This window comes from Glossina fuscipes, unplaced genomic scaffold (genome assembly GCF_014805625.2).
Source record: "Glossina fuscipes isolate IAEA_lab_2018 unplaced genomic scaffold, Yale_Gfus_2 155, whole genome shotgun sequence".
Classification (NCBI taxonomy): Eukaryota; Metazoa; Arthropoda; class Insecta; order Diptera; family Glossinidae; genus Glossina; species Glossina fuscipes.
Genome location: NW_023998498.1, coordinates 430,925 through 447,322, shown reverse-complemented (window position 1 = coordinate 447,322; position 16,398 = coordinate 430,925). Strand labels below are relative to the sequence as shown.

The following is a 16,398-nucleotide window of genomic DNA, read 5'->3' as shown; positions in this document are numbered from 1 at the left end:
AATTTGCCATCATCTAAAGGGTTTTTTACTCCACTATGCTATTTGCGATCAAGTTTGAAAGGCGTTCGATAGTATTTCACGCCAAATCTCTGTTAAACATAAAAAGCCCAGAGGATAAAATCGCAAAACTTAAAAATTAGAAGAAATGCGCAATAAGAACGTTCTGAAAGGCTATGGGCGAATATTTATTAAACAAGCTGGGATTGCAAGCATCTATGAATTTGATAAGAAACTCCACGGCGGACTTGTAGAATTTACGACCATAACGTATTTATAATGCCAGAAAAATTGCGAACGGCATGACGGTATAAATCGGGACAAGATTGCAAGATTTTAATAATTAATTCGGATTTCAAAGCACTCGACCAAGGATAATGAGTAGGGAGAAAGAGAATATACAAAATTTATGCCTTATGGCATTGAAATATCCTCTGCTTTTCTACTCCATCTAGTAGAACCAATTAAATTAACTAGTCAACCGTTTTTATCATGCAAATGGTCCGAGGAAGAGATAATAATTGATATTATGGCACGAGGTGGCATTAAAGTCGATCGGGACTGATCACGAAATGAAGGAACTCCATGATCTCTGCTTGACTTTCAATTTTCATTAGATAAGCGCTTTTAAAGTGCGTTCGTTTTCAATATAGAGATTATTGATGTGTATAGAAAAATTCAAAACTAAGTGCGAAAAAAAAAGAAATGTTTTTCGCGAAATACCTTCGAAGGATCGAAACTTATAGACGAAAATATGAACAATTATCGTTTTTCTCGGCGTTGTTTCAGTTCCTCATTTATGGTGGACGTGTACGGAGGCATTTTACAATCATTTTTTAAATTTGAATTCCTAACTTCTAACTTCTTGTGACATGTCGGCAAAAATAGCGAATGAAGATGATCCTTTTGGTAGAAATAGGCTATGCAAAACGCTGGTTCTTCTAGAGTTGATAAAATTATTTAATTAATTAACTTCTTAGTTGGGAGTTGTGTGCTGCTTGTACAATATATGCTACAAGTTACAGGTTGATGTTGTTTGGTTAGGATTGGTCAATTTGTGATCAAATTTCGACTACATTTTCTGAATGTACTCTGAAAATTAATGTATTTTTAAATGTAAGAATTTGTGATAAGAAAATGAAAAATACTGATCATACGTGAAAGGGTACTTTTTTGACAGAAGTAAAATAATAGATTCTAGATGATTCTGTTTAATTCCAAAAATTGTAATGCCCGCTTTTAGGTAAATTTGCGATCTCTGGATCGAAAAGCTAAATATGAAAATCAAGGCCATTTCATCCCTTAAATGCGAAATACTTATATATCCAGGAAGTCTGCTATGCAGAGTAAGTTTTAGTTTTTTGTTTTATTGCGAACATGCTTGTTGTCTGATTAGCCGAATTTTCTCAACGAGCTTTTTCATAACTCTTAAAAATTTCAAGGCAATTGCCTCTGATTTTTAACTTACAATACTTCTGTTTCAGCGCACTATGCCACGACCCTATTTTTAGATCTCATCAGTGGCTATCAAAATGAGTACATTCAGCTAATTTCATATTTGGATATTAAGTTTGCTCACCCCGAGTTAGGCTTGCCGTATCGATATTGAATTTTACAGGTATTTTGATTAGTATATAATTTCTCTCCGGAAAAACATGCTTCTATTTTTGCACAGATGAATTTTATGAAATTGAAGTATGGTATTGATTATTTTCCACGTTTTTGAAGAAAATACAGTAAATTCAAATAAGCATTAAATGAATACATATATTTGTATGGATACATAAGTATTGAAATGCAAAAGATAACATGAAAAGCACATCTTTTAAAAACGAAGTGTATAAATCATTTAGAAAAAGAACACAACAATAGATATTGTGTTAAAAATACACATAAAATAGATATTGAATCGTATCATCCAGATAATTGCTAGCGCGGAAACCACCACGAACAAAAATCAATTCCATAAGTCAAAATGAGTAACGATGGGAACATAGAAATTAATAAAGAATTTTCTACGCTCAGAAAAATAACAAAGCCGATCCGTACATAAATTTATATATATGTAAAATAAACAAAAATATTTTTCGAATATAAATTCAAATGCAAAGGAAAAAGTTTGTTTGTTAAAGAACACTCATTATTAAGAGTCATGCGTTACCGCTTCTGAAGCTTTTAGAGAGAAAGTTATTTCTAAAAAAATATTCAATAAAATCATTCAACGTCTTTTCATCCGTTTGTATGTGCAAGAAGCCGTGCGTATTTTATCAAAAGCCGGAGGAATTTCGATAAAAATAAAAAAAAGCTAAAGAGATTTAAATGAACATGAAAAAAGCTAAAGAGAATCTGGATGAATAGTTGGACGATTTCGATGAAAATGAAAAAAAGCTCAAAAAAATTCTCCCCGTAACATTTTTATTTTGTTTATGTTTCTATGGCACATAATTCAAAATCATGTATAGATAGATTAAGCATAAATTTTTTTGAAGTTTCGTCCTACTGTATGGAATTTTTTACTAAAAACTCAGATATATGAATGGATGCATATTTATTTATTTATTTTATTAATGACATTTAAATAAAAAATTATAATGCAAATTTTCTTATAAAACATGTCACATATTGTTTGGAGTTTAAGCTTTTTGAATAAATAAGCGAAGCAAACAAAGGTCCACTTGAGTTGCTCAGCACCTTGACTATTTAAAACATACAGACGATTTAACTTAATCGCCTTTGCGAAGCCTACTTCTCTGATTCCCAAAGCCCTTCTTATCTGACTTGGGTCTGTCTGTTAACTGTATAAAAGATCGTTTACCCTTGCACATTTGTCTATCCAAAGCATCCATCTTTCCCCATGATTTAAACAATTAGCGGGGAAACGGCATAACTGCATTTTGGTAGATTGTCCTATTTTTGTGCGCAGATTATTAGTACTGCTTTTCAACAACATAATCCCGCCGTTTTTCCCACACCTCTGAGCAACAAAGAATTTGATTCTGCCATCTCCGTATTAGCTAGAACGAATTAGTAGCCTTCGAACGAAACAGTTAACCAATATAAAAAAGGATAGATTCATACCAGTTACAGGAACAATGCTTCGTTGAAATTTAGTCGAATTTCTTACAGAAAGGAATTTCATTACAAAGCCTAAAGCTGTTCTTAATGAGTTCGTTAATTTGTAATAAGTTCTTGAAGGAAAGCGGAGATAAAGCAAAGTTTAAAAAATCTGACGCAAAAAAGCAAAGTCCCGAAAATGTTGAACGAAAAGTTGAGAGAAATTTGAAATCAAATATTATGGCAGAAAGGACATGACGTTCTTTTTAGCACACGCTTGGCTTTTATTAGACAATTAAGAGACATACACACAAACCATAAGGAAATGTTTTTATATCTGTAAAAATATTCACTTCTTTTTTTTAATGATTCTTATTAGATTGAAAATCGTTATTTTTATTTAACTTTCACGTATTATTATTATTTTAATTTTAGACTAATGAAATAAATTCTTAGACTAAAAAAAAGACATTGAGCACTAGCAACACAGGCTATCGGCTCTAATTTATACAAATGTACATTAGATATTGAGCCTAGTAGTTTTAATGAAGGAATATATTGAATTGATATTCTGTTCTGAAGCTGATTGTAGAATGTCCGTAGGGTTAATCGTTCCAAATGCAATACTTCTAGCCAAGGAAAAGTTAAGGCAGTAACAGAGAATGTGCTTTATAGTGAGAATTCTTCCACAATCGCAGATTGGGGAGGAAGAGTTCTTTTAGATCCATTGGTGAGTTGCAATTGTATGACAAAAGCGAATTCTCGAAAATGTTTGGATCTTGATTTTTTCTACATTTGTTGGATATAAAGGTGGAGTTAATTGAGGGTAAATAAAAGAGTAGTGCTGATGATGGCATTATAGATTTCCTTCTGTAATTTTCTCTTTAGCTTTTCCTCCGATGTATCTTTGAAGATCCAACTTTTCCATGACATCATCCGTAACTAGAGGAGCAGAAACAGCATATTTAGCCGCTCGATCAGCCCGCTCATTTTCCAATAAACTGATATGATTAGGTACCCATGATATTTTAATTTTTCCGCCGGGTGTAGTAGTAATATTCCTTAATTTGTTGATGGTGCTCCATCTCGAAGACGAAGGATTCCGTATAGTTTGTAAAAGTGTCAGTAACAATGACAGTTTTGAATTTGTTTTTAGGGAAAAGGTTCGCAGCGTGACGGATAGCTCTGGCTTCGGTTGTGATTGAGAAGAACTTGTCCTGATGCATCTACCACGTCACAAGCAGGAGGTAGACCAGAAGATTTTGAGCCGTCTGTGTACAAAAGATTCCAACCGGCACTCTCCAGTACTTGGGTTTTTTCAGCTATTAGATTCCTGAAGACGTAATTTTGAGTATCTTCTTTTTTGTGCTTAGACAGCGAGATGTCAAAAGAGCAGTCTTTCAAAATCCAAGGAGGTTTAACACCAAACAATAGTCAATTGCAGATGGTGACTTTGGATTTTCTTCGCAATAATAATCTTCCTCACGTCATCACCGAGAATAAATTTGTTTGAATTAAGAAGCTTGGGGACTATTTTAGCTTTTAACTCATACAGTCTATTTTCGAAAGTTGGGAGACCAGTTTCAATTATAATATTGTTTATGGGCGTCGTCCGAAAAGCATAACAACTTGCTCTGACGACTTGGTGATAGACCGGCTTAAGGATGTTGATATTAGATTTGCAGCTATTGCCATAAATTATCAAAGCATAGTCAATCTTGCTTAACACAAGCATTTTGGTAAGATAAGCAATAGTGTTAATATGCGCATGGCTTCTCCAAGCAACGTACTGTATGAAATTCACCCTTGTTAAAATAGAATTTTTTAACCGAAGACAGTGCGCTTTCCAACGATGCTTGTTGGAAAAATTGAGCCCGAGAATATGCAGCGTCTGCACGTTTAGTACTGGTAAGCCATTCATATACATCAGCAGATTTTCTGCATCGCATATCTGCTTTCGACAAATGTGCATTTTTTTTTATTTTTGTATGGAAATTTTAGCCCCTGACGAATTTGCCCATGTGGAGATTTCTCGTCCAATAGATTCGAGGGTGTTGATTGCCTTCGTGCTACCTTTTTCTTTTATAAAAATGTATACATCGTCCGCGTAGAGACAATGTTCGATTCTCGGTATACGGCAAAGAATTTTGCTAATTTCATTGAAGGCGATCTGGAAAAGCGCGACAGAAGGAGGACATCCTTGCGGAATGTCATTCATTAGGAAAGGAATTAGAGAGGTGATTGTAACTTTAAACCGCCGATGCGACATGAATGTGTCATGAGACTCGCTACTTTTATTGCCGGTTGAGTAGATATATTTTCCTGACAAAGAATAAAAACAAAAAAAACAAAAGTCCCGTCGGTTGTCTACCGTCTGTTTGTCCACTGTAAGTCAGTCGGTAGTCGTCTGGCGTCTGCCCTACATGTGCATCATGTGCACACCCCCCCTTTTTGCTTTCAGCTACAGCGGTGGCAGCTGTAGCGCTTAGCTACTCATCGGGGACACAAAACAAAAGGAAGTAAACAAACTAAAGTAACTTACAATATAATCCACCCGGTGCCGGTGTAGAGTCTGCGGCGGTGACCGTTTCCTTCGGCGGCTCCTGTTCGCTGCAAAGGGGTTGATGCTTGCTTCAACTCCTCACATTGTATGAAAGGGAATTTGGCCTTATTTATTCATGCCAAACAGTTTTGCAAAGTAAGTATATTCGTACACCATCATGGAGAAATTTGCTTCCTTTTTTTTTTTCCTCTCGCTCTGTTCTTTTCGTTTTAATTAAAAGACATTTTCACACTTGTATGCATATTATTTACAATGCACAAATACTGCCATTATTTTTACCTTTTTTTTCTTTTATAAAAACAATTTTTATTTATCATTTGACTTCGTTGAACTTTTTATTTCGGTAAGAATCTCTTATGGAAATCAACAACTTAACATTAAGAAAAATTAATAAAGATTACACGACCATTTGTTTATACATGTCATATTTGTTTATGGAATTAAGGCAGAATTGAAAATTTACATAAATTATGGGAGTATTTTTTTTTTTATAATTTATTAAATGCACTTGGCTTGCTTGTTTTGTTCAAGGTAATTTTAGGAATAATGCAATTTTATCAAAACTTGCAATTACTTTTTTTTTTGGATAAATTGATTGAAACCCTTTTTTTTTTTAAACTAATTCTATGGAAGCCGGAAATAAATTTTTTCCGTTTATGTACATATTTCTCGGATGGATGGCTTAATCCAAGTAAAGTCGTCACACAGCTGCTTAGCAAAAAAACATCACTTAATGTCAATGTAGAATATTTTTTCTTAAAGGTGGAGTTTTTTCCTTCCTTTTTTTTCTTTCTTTTTTTTTTTGGTTCACAAAAACGTTTAACCTTTTTTTATTTTAATAAAACTGAAGACACAACTCAAATTAAAAACAGACAAACTTCTCGTTCTTACTCAATTTCCCTCTTCTTCTTCCTGTTGCTTTCTCTATAGCGGCTTGCCACTACTCTCACAAAAGCAAGCAAAGATCCCGCAAAATCATACGATTTTTGCCTATGCTTGCAAAAGCAAAGAAAAAAAGGAGTACCGCAAAATCATACGATTCTGCTTGTACTTGCAAAAGCAAGCAAAAATACCGCAAAATCATACGATTTGCCTGTACTTGTAAACAAGGAAAACAGAAAAGAATAAAACAAACATATCCCGCAAGATCATGCGATTTATTAGCGGTACCACAAAATCACATGATTTTGTCTAACGGCATGCCGTTATTCCGCTGCTTGCGGTTGATACAGACCGACAGACACCCTACCCAAGGTTTGTTCGCGGCCGTTACAAATGATTTGATGTAGTTGAAGAATTTGGGTCCAATATTCCATGATTTCAAGAGTCTTAAAACAACATAAACACCAACTCTGTCAAATGCTTTTCCGAAACATTATTCGGTTCGGAAATTGCTTTGCTTGTAAAATAATCAATACGTAAAAGAGCGTCAATGCATCCTCTACCACGCTTGAAACCAACTTGTTGCTTTGTTATCAAGTTCTTGGACTCAAGAAACGAAAATAATCTAGATGCCGTAATCTTTTCCAATACCTTTGAGAGGCAAGATAAAAGAGAGATTGGGCGACAATCCGATGCGATGGAGACTTTTTTTGACTTTGGAATTGGAACAACTGCGGTCAGTTTCCACATTTAGGGCATATGGCCAGTCAAAAATAGTGTATTATATAGGTCCAGTAATTTTTTTTTACTTGAATTAGACAGAGCACTAATCATTTGGTAGGAGAAGTGGTCTAGACCAGGTGTCCTCCCATTCGATTTCAAGTTCTAAATACAGAGAATAAATTGTAGAGCTCTTGTTGAGAAAACGAGTGCGAAGGTGGGATATAGGCCGAAAGCACTGCAAATTTTATGTTTAAGATTATTGTTTCGTTATAAAAACACCAACTCCTTGGATTAAAATCACTTATGAGTTCATCAAAATTATTAATAAGTCCCTTAATGTTCCATTCCAAAATTTTAAAAACTTTATTTAATTGTAGTGACATGTGAACGCACAGATAGGTGGGTTAAATTGACATGTCACCGTCTCCGTCATAAGGGTCCGCATAGGAGTTTTGCGTGAATAATTTGTTCTTGCCAGCAGATTAATCTGAACTTAGGTGCTTGCGTACATTTGAAGTGCAACGAGTGGGCACACGTGAATAATTTGAAATTGAAGGTGGATTGAGGGATGAAAGATTGGATTCATTACGGCTTGTAATTTGTTGAGTAGACTTGAGAACTGGTGATTCTGGGGGATATTTTTTATTAAATTTTGGCATATGTGTTGTTGTTTTAATTTTTTCAATATTTGCTGTTGTTTTGATTTTTTCAATATTATCTTTGGCGGGCAATGTAACTGATTTGGCAATGTAATTTTTGGTTGATGGTAGAACAGGTTTTTCATTGGAAGGTGTTGGAGTTAAAGGCTTGTTAGGCACGATTTGCGAGGCGACAACAGCGTAGGTATTGCTTTTGTTAGTTTTTTGGGTTCCAGATGGGTTAATTTCCCGGTATTTGCGTCGCGTTTCACCCATGCTACAGTAATTTTCTGTTTTGATTTTTAGAATTTCACGCATTTGTATAAAACGTGGGCATTGTTTGTCTAACGCCGAGTGTTGATCGTTGCAATTTAAGCAGAAGCTACGCGTACAGTTTTCAGCTTGTGGAGAAAGACCATAGTTAGCACAGAATGGAGGACTTGTGCATCTTTTTGCCATATGACCCAGGCGTTGGCAGTTTTTACACCTCATGGGATTTGTAATGTAGACTTCTACTTTACATTTGTACCAAGCTACATCAACCGTTGCCGGTAGCCGACAGCGGTCAAAAGTCAAAATAATTCTCCCTGTAGGAGAGCGGGTTTTTCCATCGCCATTTAATTTGGTGAATTTGTAGACTTCAGTCACTCCTTGACTGCCCATTTCGCGCACAATTTCATCTTCCGGCACATGCTTTAAGCATGGAGCATAAACTATGCCTTTAACCGAGTTCAGTTTGTCATGCAGTTTAGGGGATATAGCGCACAAATTGGCTAATGATTTAGACTTTATGAGCTTTTCGGTTGCGCTCGGATTCCCAGCCAGGAAAAGTAAATTTCCATTGCGTAAAATCGATATAGAGTCTATATGCGTTGTAATGCAATCTAGTGCTTTTTTAATTACGAAAGGGCTGAATTGCGAAATTGTTATGGAGGGATCAGTTGGAGAAATCACAACATATTTTTTGTCGATAGAAACGATACTACTGATTGGCAACACCGGAAATTCGGAATTTTTAATTTTTTTCTTTGAGGGGATACGTTTGCTAATAGATGAAATCTATTTGAGTTTATATCAGGCGGCCCCGGGGCCATTATGCCTTATGGTTGTCTCTTATTTAATAAATTAGGAAATAACCACTCACTTGAAAAGGTTTGGGAACTGCTGAGGATAATGACAATTGTTTTCAATATTTTATTTTTCTTTTGTTTTTTTTTTTATATTTTTTTATTATATTTACAGAAAAAGAACGCAAATATCGTATCTGCGACAATCAGTTTTTGCAAAAGCACAGAGAACACATGAGCTAAACACACAAAAACACCGAAAAACACCGAAAACAATTAAAAAATCGCAGACGAAAAACAAAACACGCACTACTCAGAACGCAAGTCGATAACCTTTTTGTATGCTGCTATTAAAAAAACTTGTTGTGCTTAAATTCCAGTACCGTTGCAGGTAATGTCTTTGCCACGTATTAGACAAACCTTATTTCTTATTTCAATGTTTGGTTATGCTTTTATTTTAACGTTTTAGGTAATAAACTTTCGAACTCTTCAAAATGAAACAAAAAAAGATCAATTGTCCAAAAAATTGCCCTTCAAATGAATTGCAAGTTAGGTGGATCATTATGATCTATAAAGATCCCCTGTGAAGGATAATTCTGTCGCTGATTTTTACGCACGAAACTGAGACTTTGAGCTTCGTTTCCAATAGTATCACACTCTGGTCCGATTTATTCCTTGTTTTGAGTATTGAAAATGATCGTAAGATCGAATTAATTGTAGAAAGCTGAAATTAAACATGAATTTACTAAATAGAAACTGAAAACCAAAATATTCCAAATAATTAAAACGGCTTCTTTACCCAATTAATTCCAGATATTTATACTGATTAGAAATTCTTTATGGAAGACTTCCACTTCAGACCGGCTTTAAATACATTCGCAGTTAATTATTTCTACGTCCGTAGCATTGTGATATTATAATAGCTGGAATAGCTTATTCCCATTTTCTATGATTTTGTGATAAACGAGAAAAGATAATTATACTGAAATATTTAAATTCCTTTAAAAAAGTAGACTATTTTAAACAAGTTAGTTCACCGCGTTTTCCCTTAGTTTCCTGGAACATAAATGCCTTTGGGATAAGTCGAAAGCCATTTTCGGATCAATCTATTATTAACACATAATCCGAATATCATTAGTCTGTAACGAGTTTCAACAATTTTCTAGTTTCAATAAACACAGACAAATTATTCATATTTCCAGAATATATATAAATGAACGCATTGAACTTTACGTTATTGAAACAAAAATTTTAAAATGTTTAAATTTGTTTATCCAACCTACCGGCAACTTTAAGAAAATAACCATTTCAATCATAGATGATCACTTTACAATATTTGTTTACATCACTTCTTTGTAAATCAAATTAGCTAGAAGTTGTCCTAAAGTATAATATAAATCACGTATTCATGGCTATGTGGTAGACAGACGGCGTGTTAATATATGGAAAATAGTAACTGCATGCGATTAAGAAAAGGAAAAAAAAGTTAATAATTCATGATAATGATAAAAAGGCGAATATTAAAAATTTTTTGATTTTAGAAAAATATTTTAACATTTATTTGCATCTCGATCTATTTATTATTTGTACGTTTGTATCACTTCTTTTATACAGTTCTTCGGGTCACAACTTATCGAAATAAGGCCTTATATGAGAAGGCCTTATATTCTATGCTGTTCCTCCTCGTAGGGTAAAAATTATTTATCCATTTATGCTGTACTGTCTGTTCGTTTTTTTTTTTCTTTATGGTTTCAACATATGTTTCTAGTTGTATTGTTGTATTTACGCGTACGTGGTTTTATTATTTTTTCCTGAAGTCCGTAACATAGGCAATAATTGTTCCTTGATTTGTTTTTCATAAATATCCCGTATAATAATGTTTACAAAACAAAAGATGTTTCTGTGAAAATAAACAACAACTCAGAAAAATTCTCCCCGCAACGTTTTTATTTTATTCATGTTTCTATGGCACGTGTTTTTCGATTACCGAGTGTATAAGCACATCTCTGTATACATTCTCCAACTGGCACGCTATTTAGTTATATGAATTTCAAACTATTATCTTCTCTTTTTCAACCAAATATATTTATATATATATATATATGCTTTACAGCTGATTGCTTGTCAATCTACTGGTAGCAAAATCATGGAATGAAATAAACAAAGAGTATTCTTTTCTAATGTGTTTTTGAGTTTCATTATCGGAATGAAAGCCCAGCAACCAAAAGCTTGAGAGAAATAACAATGTTTGCTGAAAACAACAGTGAGATAGCTAACAAATCTTGGATGGTTTTTGCAATGCGTCGTCATGGCGAGAAATCGACCAATGTTTGGATATATAAGTATTCAAGCGTGTGGTGTCCAACCTTCATTTTGTGTTGAAATAAAGATGATGTTTTTTCTATTATTATTCTTGTTTATAATGAATTTAAATTGTCTTATTTTTCCCTCCATTATATGTTCATCGCAGAGTTCTTTTCAATATGTTGCAAATCCTCTGCCTTGAAAAAACACCTGTAGCATAAAAATTGATTAACCAAGATTACCAAAAATCTGTACCAATGTCTCTCAAAATTACCAAAAACCAGTACCAATGTCTCTCAAAATTACCAAAAACCACCCGACTTGTGTCTGAAAATGAACAAGCACATACATTTTTTAATAAAAGTAAACAAAAGCTAAGAAAAATTCTCTCAGCAACATTTTTATTTTGTATATTGGATATATTTGGATATATTTTTATTTTGGATATATTTGACACGTTTACATGAAATTTTTCACAAGAAACACTTGTAGCATAATTCTCTGAATAACTAAAATTGTTGTTTTTTGTATACATAAAAGTATTAAAATTTAACAAATATCAATTTATTCATATTTATTTATGACGCATATATAACAACAAAACGAGTTGTTTCCAGCAACATGTAATATTTATATAGAAAATATTTAATTTAGTCATAAGAATTTAATCATTAGATGTTTTGGAAAATACGCGAAATTTTTATTATCAAATTAGACAAAGCCGTCGCTAAATTCCCTGTTGAAAGGCAAAGGACAGAGTCGCTTATAATAAATAAATGGTTAAATGCCCAGCTGTCAGTCTGTTAAATGTCCAGTAATACAATAAATACAATAAACTTCCAGTATTAAATACTAATTATTAACTTTTAACAATTAAATACTTATTATTAACAATTGCATTTTTTTTTTGTATCGATTTACCTAAAATAACAGCCCTGTGCTCTAGAGTTAATTGTTAATGAAAATGATGGACTTTTGCCGACGGCTTTGCAAATTAGCATAGAGTTCTTTCTAAAAAATAAGCAGAAAATTTAGCTGCTGTTTTGTTTAATTTGATAATAAAAAAAAAATTATGGCGGTCTACTTAGGCTAACTTGTAAAATTATTATTATTATAAATTTAACCAGAGAATAAATTCTAAGATAGCGCCAAAAAGAATTTTGTCCAACTTAACAGAAAAAACACGTTCAACGATGTTAAAATGCAAAGCCGTCGGCAAAACAAAGATTCAACAAGATTCAACAATTCAACAAATTGGGTGTACATTTTTTTATGTGTATGCTTGCAGATGTACTATCAATCAATTCACCGAAAACTCAATTATATTAATTTTTCCTACCTCAGGGTAAAAATTTTATACAAATTATTGAGAAATATTATTTTCAATAATGTATTAAGAAAAAAATTATGTCGTCTTAACCTTCTTCTGTTTTGTTACTTATGGGCGTGGCTCATTTGATTTGATTTATTATAAATGCCGACGGCAATTCTCATTTTTTTTTATTTTGCAATGAATATGTTTAAAGCAGATTTTTGCACTTATAAAGCTGCCTTAACAAATTTTTTCACTTATAAAGCTGGCGGCTTTGCAAATTAAACGATCTGGGAATTTAAGTTGTTAGTTGGACATTCCATTCGCATTTCATTCACACTTGACACAACACGTCATCTCCGCAAACGGCAGCTGGATAATTTTTGTGTTTAACGGTGTTAGTGAAAAAAAAAAAGAAAAAAAAAAAGAGATTTTAAATATTTGAAAAGAGGAAAAGAGGTTTAATAAAGTAATAAAATAACGAAAGAAAACAATTTTAAAGAAGGAAAAGGAGGGAAGGAGGAGGAATCTCTCGTGAGAGAAAAATTAAGAAGCAACACATATATTCAATTATTATTTTTTGTTTTTTCTTTGTGATTTTTTCTCTTTGCGTTCCGTGTGATAACAACCAAAACAACATCAGCCCGTCTCCATATGGAGACTGGGTCTGATCGTATAACTACAAATAGAGACTGTTTTGAAAATTTTTACATGAACGCCACTGGGCACACCAAGAGATCGAAAATGGGTGAGAATAGTATTCTTTTATCTGATAACGGAGAGGCTAACGCAAACGTTTTAATTCCGCCTAGTAAACAGGCTACCGACAAACCCTCTGATTTGGGTGCCACAGCCGCCTCAAATCTCAAGATTAATTTGTACGATTGCCTTTCGAACTGCAATTTCGTCGTTTTTGTCGAAACGTGCGCAGACGCAGAAGGGAATCGCATCAATATTAACTCCAATCTCTATTTCTATGATTACTTGAAGGATTTCGGTATGTACGGCTTAAAAGAATTAAAAGTTGTCAGCAGGGGTAGAGCCAAACTTCTTTTCAGCTCCGCTGCCAATGCCAAAAATTTTGTTATGAATAATGAATTTAATAAAAAAGAATTTAAAAGCGTACATACCGAGGTCGTTCACTGAAAGATTTGGGGTTATTCGAAACATCCCATGCACATATAGTGTCGATGATATCATTAAAAACGCCGTATCCGATATTCCGATTAAGTCCGCTGTCCGTTTTCAAAGAAGAAATTCCAACAACAAAGACGAGTGGATTCCCACAACCAGCATCAAAGTTGGCTTCAAAGGGGGAGCCCTCCCTAAGGCAATAAAATTTAATTATTGTAATCTGCCGGTCGAATACTTTGTACCCACTTTAAAGCAGTGCTTTAAGTGTGGCAGATACGGTCACGTATCTAAATTCTGCAAAGCTAAAGAGAGCAGGTGCCTTAACTGTGGAAAGTCGCCGAAGTGTGTAAATTGTGAGGCGATGAAGTGCTTGTCCTGTGGCTCAGGTGAGCACAACGCTCTCGATAAGTGTTGCCATAATAGGGAAATTGAATTAAACATCAACAGGATAATGGCGATTAAAAATCTTTCGTATAAAGAGGTCAAAGAGAATTTTTCCGAAAATTATTTCGAATGTCTCGATGACAACACTTATGACGGCAATTTCCCTCCACTGGGGAACACGTCTGCAATTTCGACCAAGGATGATAATCAAAATGCCAACAAAATCTTAACCAAAAATAATACAATGCTGCCGTCAAAACGAAATTGGTTCCCTCCAAATCTCTTATCAATTCACCCACCAAGCCTCCTCCCAATACACCCCCCAAGTTGTCTGGAACAAGCCTTCTTGGACCGAAAATTTCAAACAACTATTTGCGGTGTTCAGAACTTGATAGATTAATTCACGCGATTCAAGAAAGTATCCGTCCGATGATCCCACACAATCTTATTAAAGAATTTGAAGAAAAAATGTCTGTCTGTGCTATTTCTTGCCCCGTTCGAGCATCCAGTATTGCGAGGAAATCCGCTGGGGTTCTTTCTGAAGTTTCAACATGATATCCTTTTTACAATATAATATTCAAAGTGTCCGACGTAACTTATCTTTTCTAGATTTTTACTTAAACTCAAACAAGATCGATTTTTGTATCTTAAGTGAAGTTTTTCTGAAAGATGAAAATTGTTTCAAAGTTAAAGTTTCGAATTATGCCTCAGCCACCAAATGCCGAAATGATGGCTATGGTGGTGTTAGTATATTAGTTAATAAAGGTGTCAATTTCAGACGTATTCCCTATAACTCTGCCGTTGACATCATCATCATCAAAACCATCAACCTGAAACCGAATCTTTTCATAGCCTCATGCTACTTTCCACCCAGTCTCGATGTGCGAACCTTTCGTGATGAGATTCAGAGATTATGCGACTTTCTTGACGGTGAACAAAATGTGATTCTAGCTGGAGATTTCAATGCAAGACACCGCCTGTACGGCCATCAAGTCTCGGCCAACAAAGGCAAGATCCTTGTAAATGCCATCAATTCCAGCAGTTTCAGTGTCTTAAATAATGGCAATACTACCTTTCACTGTAAACGGAGCGGTCGCACGGCGAGCAGTGGCTTGGATCTAACTTTTTCGAATTCAACTATTTTATCTTTCAACTGGAACACGTCCAATGTTTCCATTGGCCAAAGTCAGCACTCCCCCATTTTATGCCACAGTTGTAACAATTCCGTTAAGAAAATAGAAAATTTCATTTCACGCAACTTCCTTATGGACCGTCTGTCTAAAGTTGATCTTCCTTCTGATTTATCATCAATTCAAAGTGCCTTTCAGTCTGTGATCATGTCTGCCAGAACCAACTTCCCTGACATTGAGTCCTTCTCACCTAAACCTTGGTGGAATCCTTCCCTGTCAACACTTTTCCGCAAATACCAAGCTGCAAGAAAAAAAATGAGTAAATATGCCAATCCAGCCAACTATATTGAATATACGAAAATACTGAAAGAATGGAGGTCTGCAGTTAGAAAGGCGAAAGGGGCACATAGAGCCATCGCTATTAAAGAGTTATGTGGTAATGGCAACCCACGTTCCTTCTGGAATTATATCAATGGTCATCGACATTCTAATCGAAAATTAAGTGGTTGTGCTGTATGGAATGACCGTGATAATAAAAAATACTTAGATATGCTCAAGAGCTACAGTTCAATTGTTAATCCTATTATAATGCCTTCAATTCCTGTTAGCAGTATCAGTAACACACCCTTTTCCTTGCATAAGCTAATGTATGTTTTACATTCCAGAAAGAGAGCTACCGCTGCAGGTTGTGATGGAGTCAAGTATGACATGCTCACAGCATTGTCTGGAGGAAGCTTTAGCATTCTTTTGCATGCAATTAACAACTGCTGGTCCACCATCTTTATACACTCTGATTTGCGTTGCATCAAAATAGTTCCCATTCCCAAGCCAGGTAAAGACTTAAATGATTTAAGTAGCTTCAGACCAATTTCACTAATATCTGTATTCATAAAGACCATCAACCTCATGGTTAAGGAGAGACTAACTGCTTTACTGAAAACTAAGAACATTATTCCAGCTCGGTCTTACGCCTATCAAAAACGCAAATCTACGAATATGTGCGTTAATGAACTGTGTTCTCTCATAGCCAGCTTAAAAAAAGCAGGGAAAAAGGTTGTCATGCTCTCCCTGGACATTAGCAAAGCCTATGACTGTGTTAACTTGATTAAGCTTGGTAGAATTCTCCTTAACTTTTTGATTCCTCTTCAAATGCGGCTGTGGATACTTAATTTTTTGTCCAAGCGTGTGTTGGTGATGGGTACCGAGAAAG

General features: G+C 34.6%; 1 long non-coding RNA gene across 1 annotated transcript; it reads right to left on the bottom strand.

Moving 5' to 3' along the window:
* Positions 1–9,427: 9,427 nt before the first annotated feature.
* LOC119641655 lies at positions 9,428–10,404 on the bottom strand. Its single transcript, XR_005247867.1, has 3 exons — positions 10,208–10,404; positions 9,724–10,063; positions 9,428–9,648 (listed from the first exon to the last, which is right to left on the bottom strand). It is a non-coding gene; the product is annotated as an uncharacterized LOC119641655 (long non-coding RNA).
* Between the last annotated feature and the right edge of the window lie 5,994 nt (positions 10,405–16,398).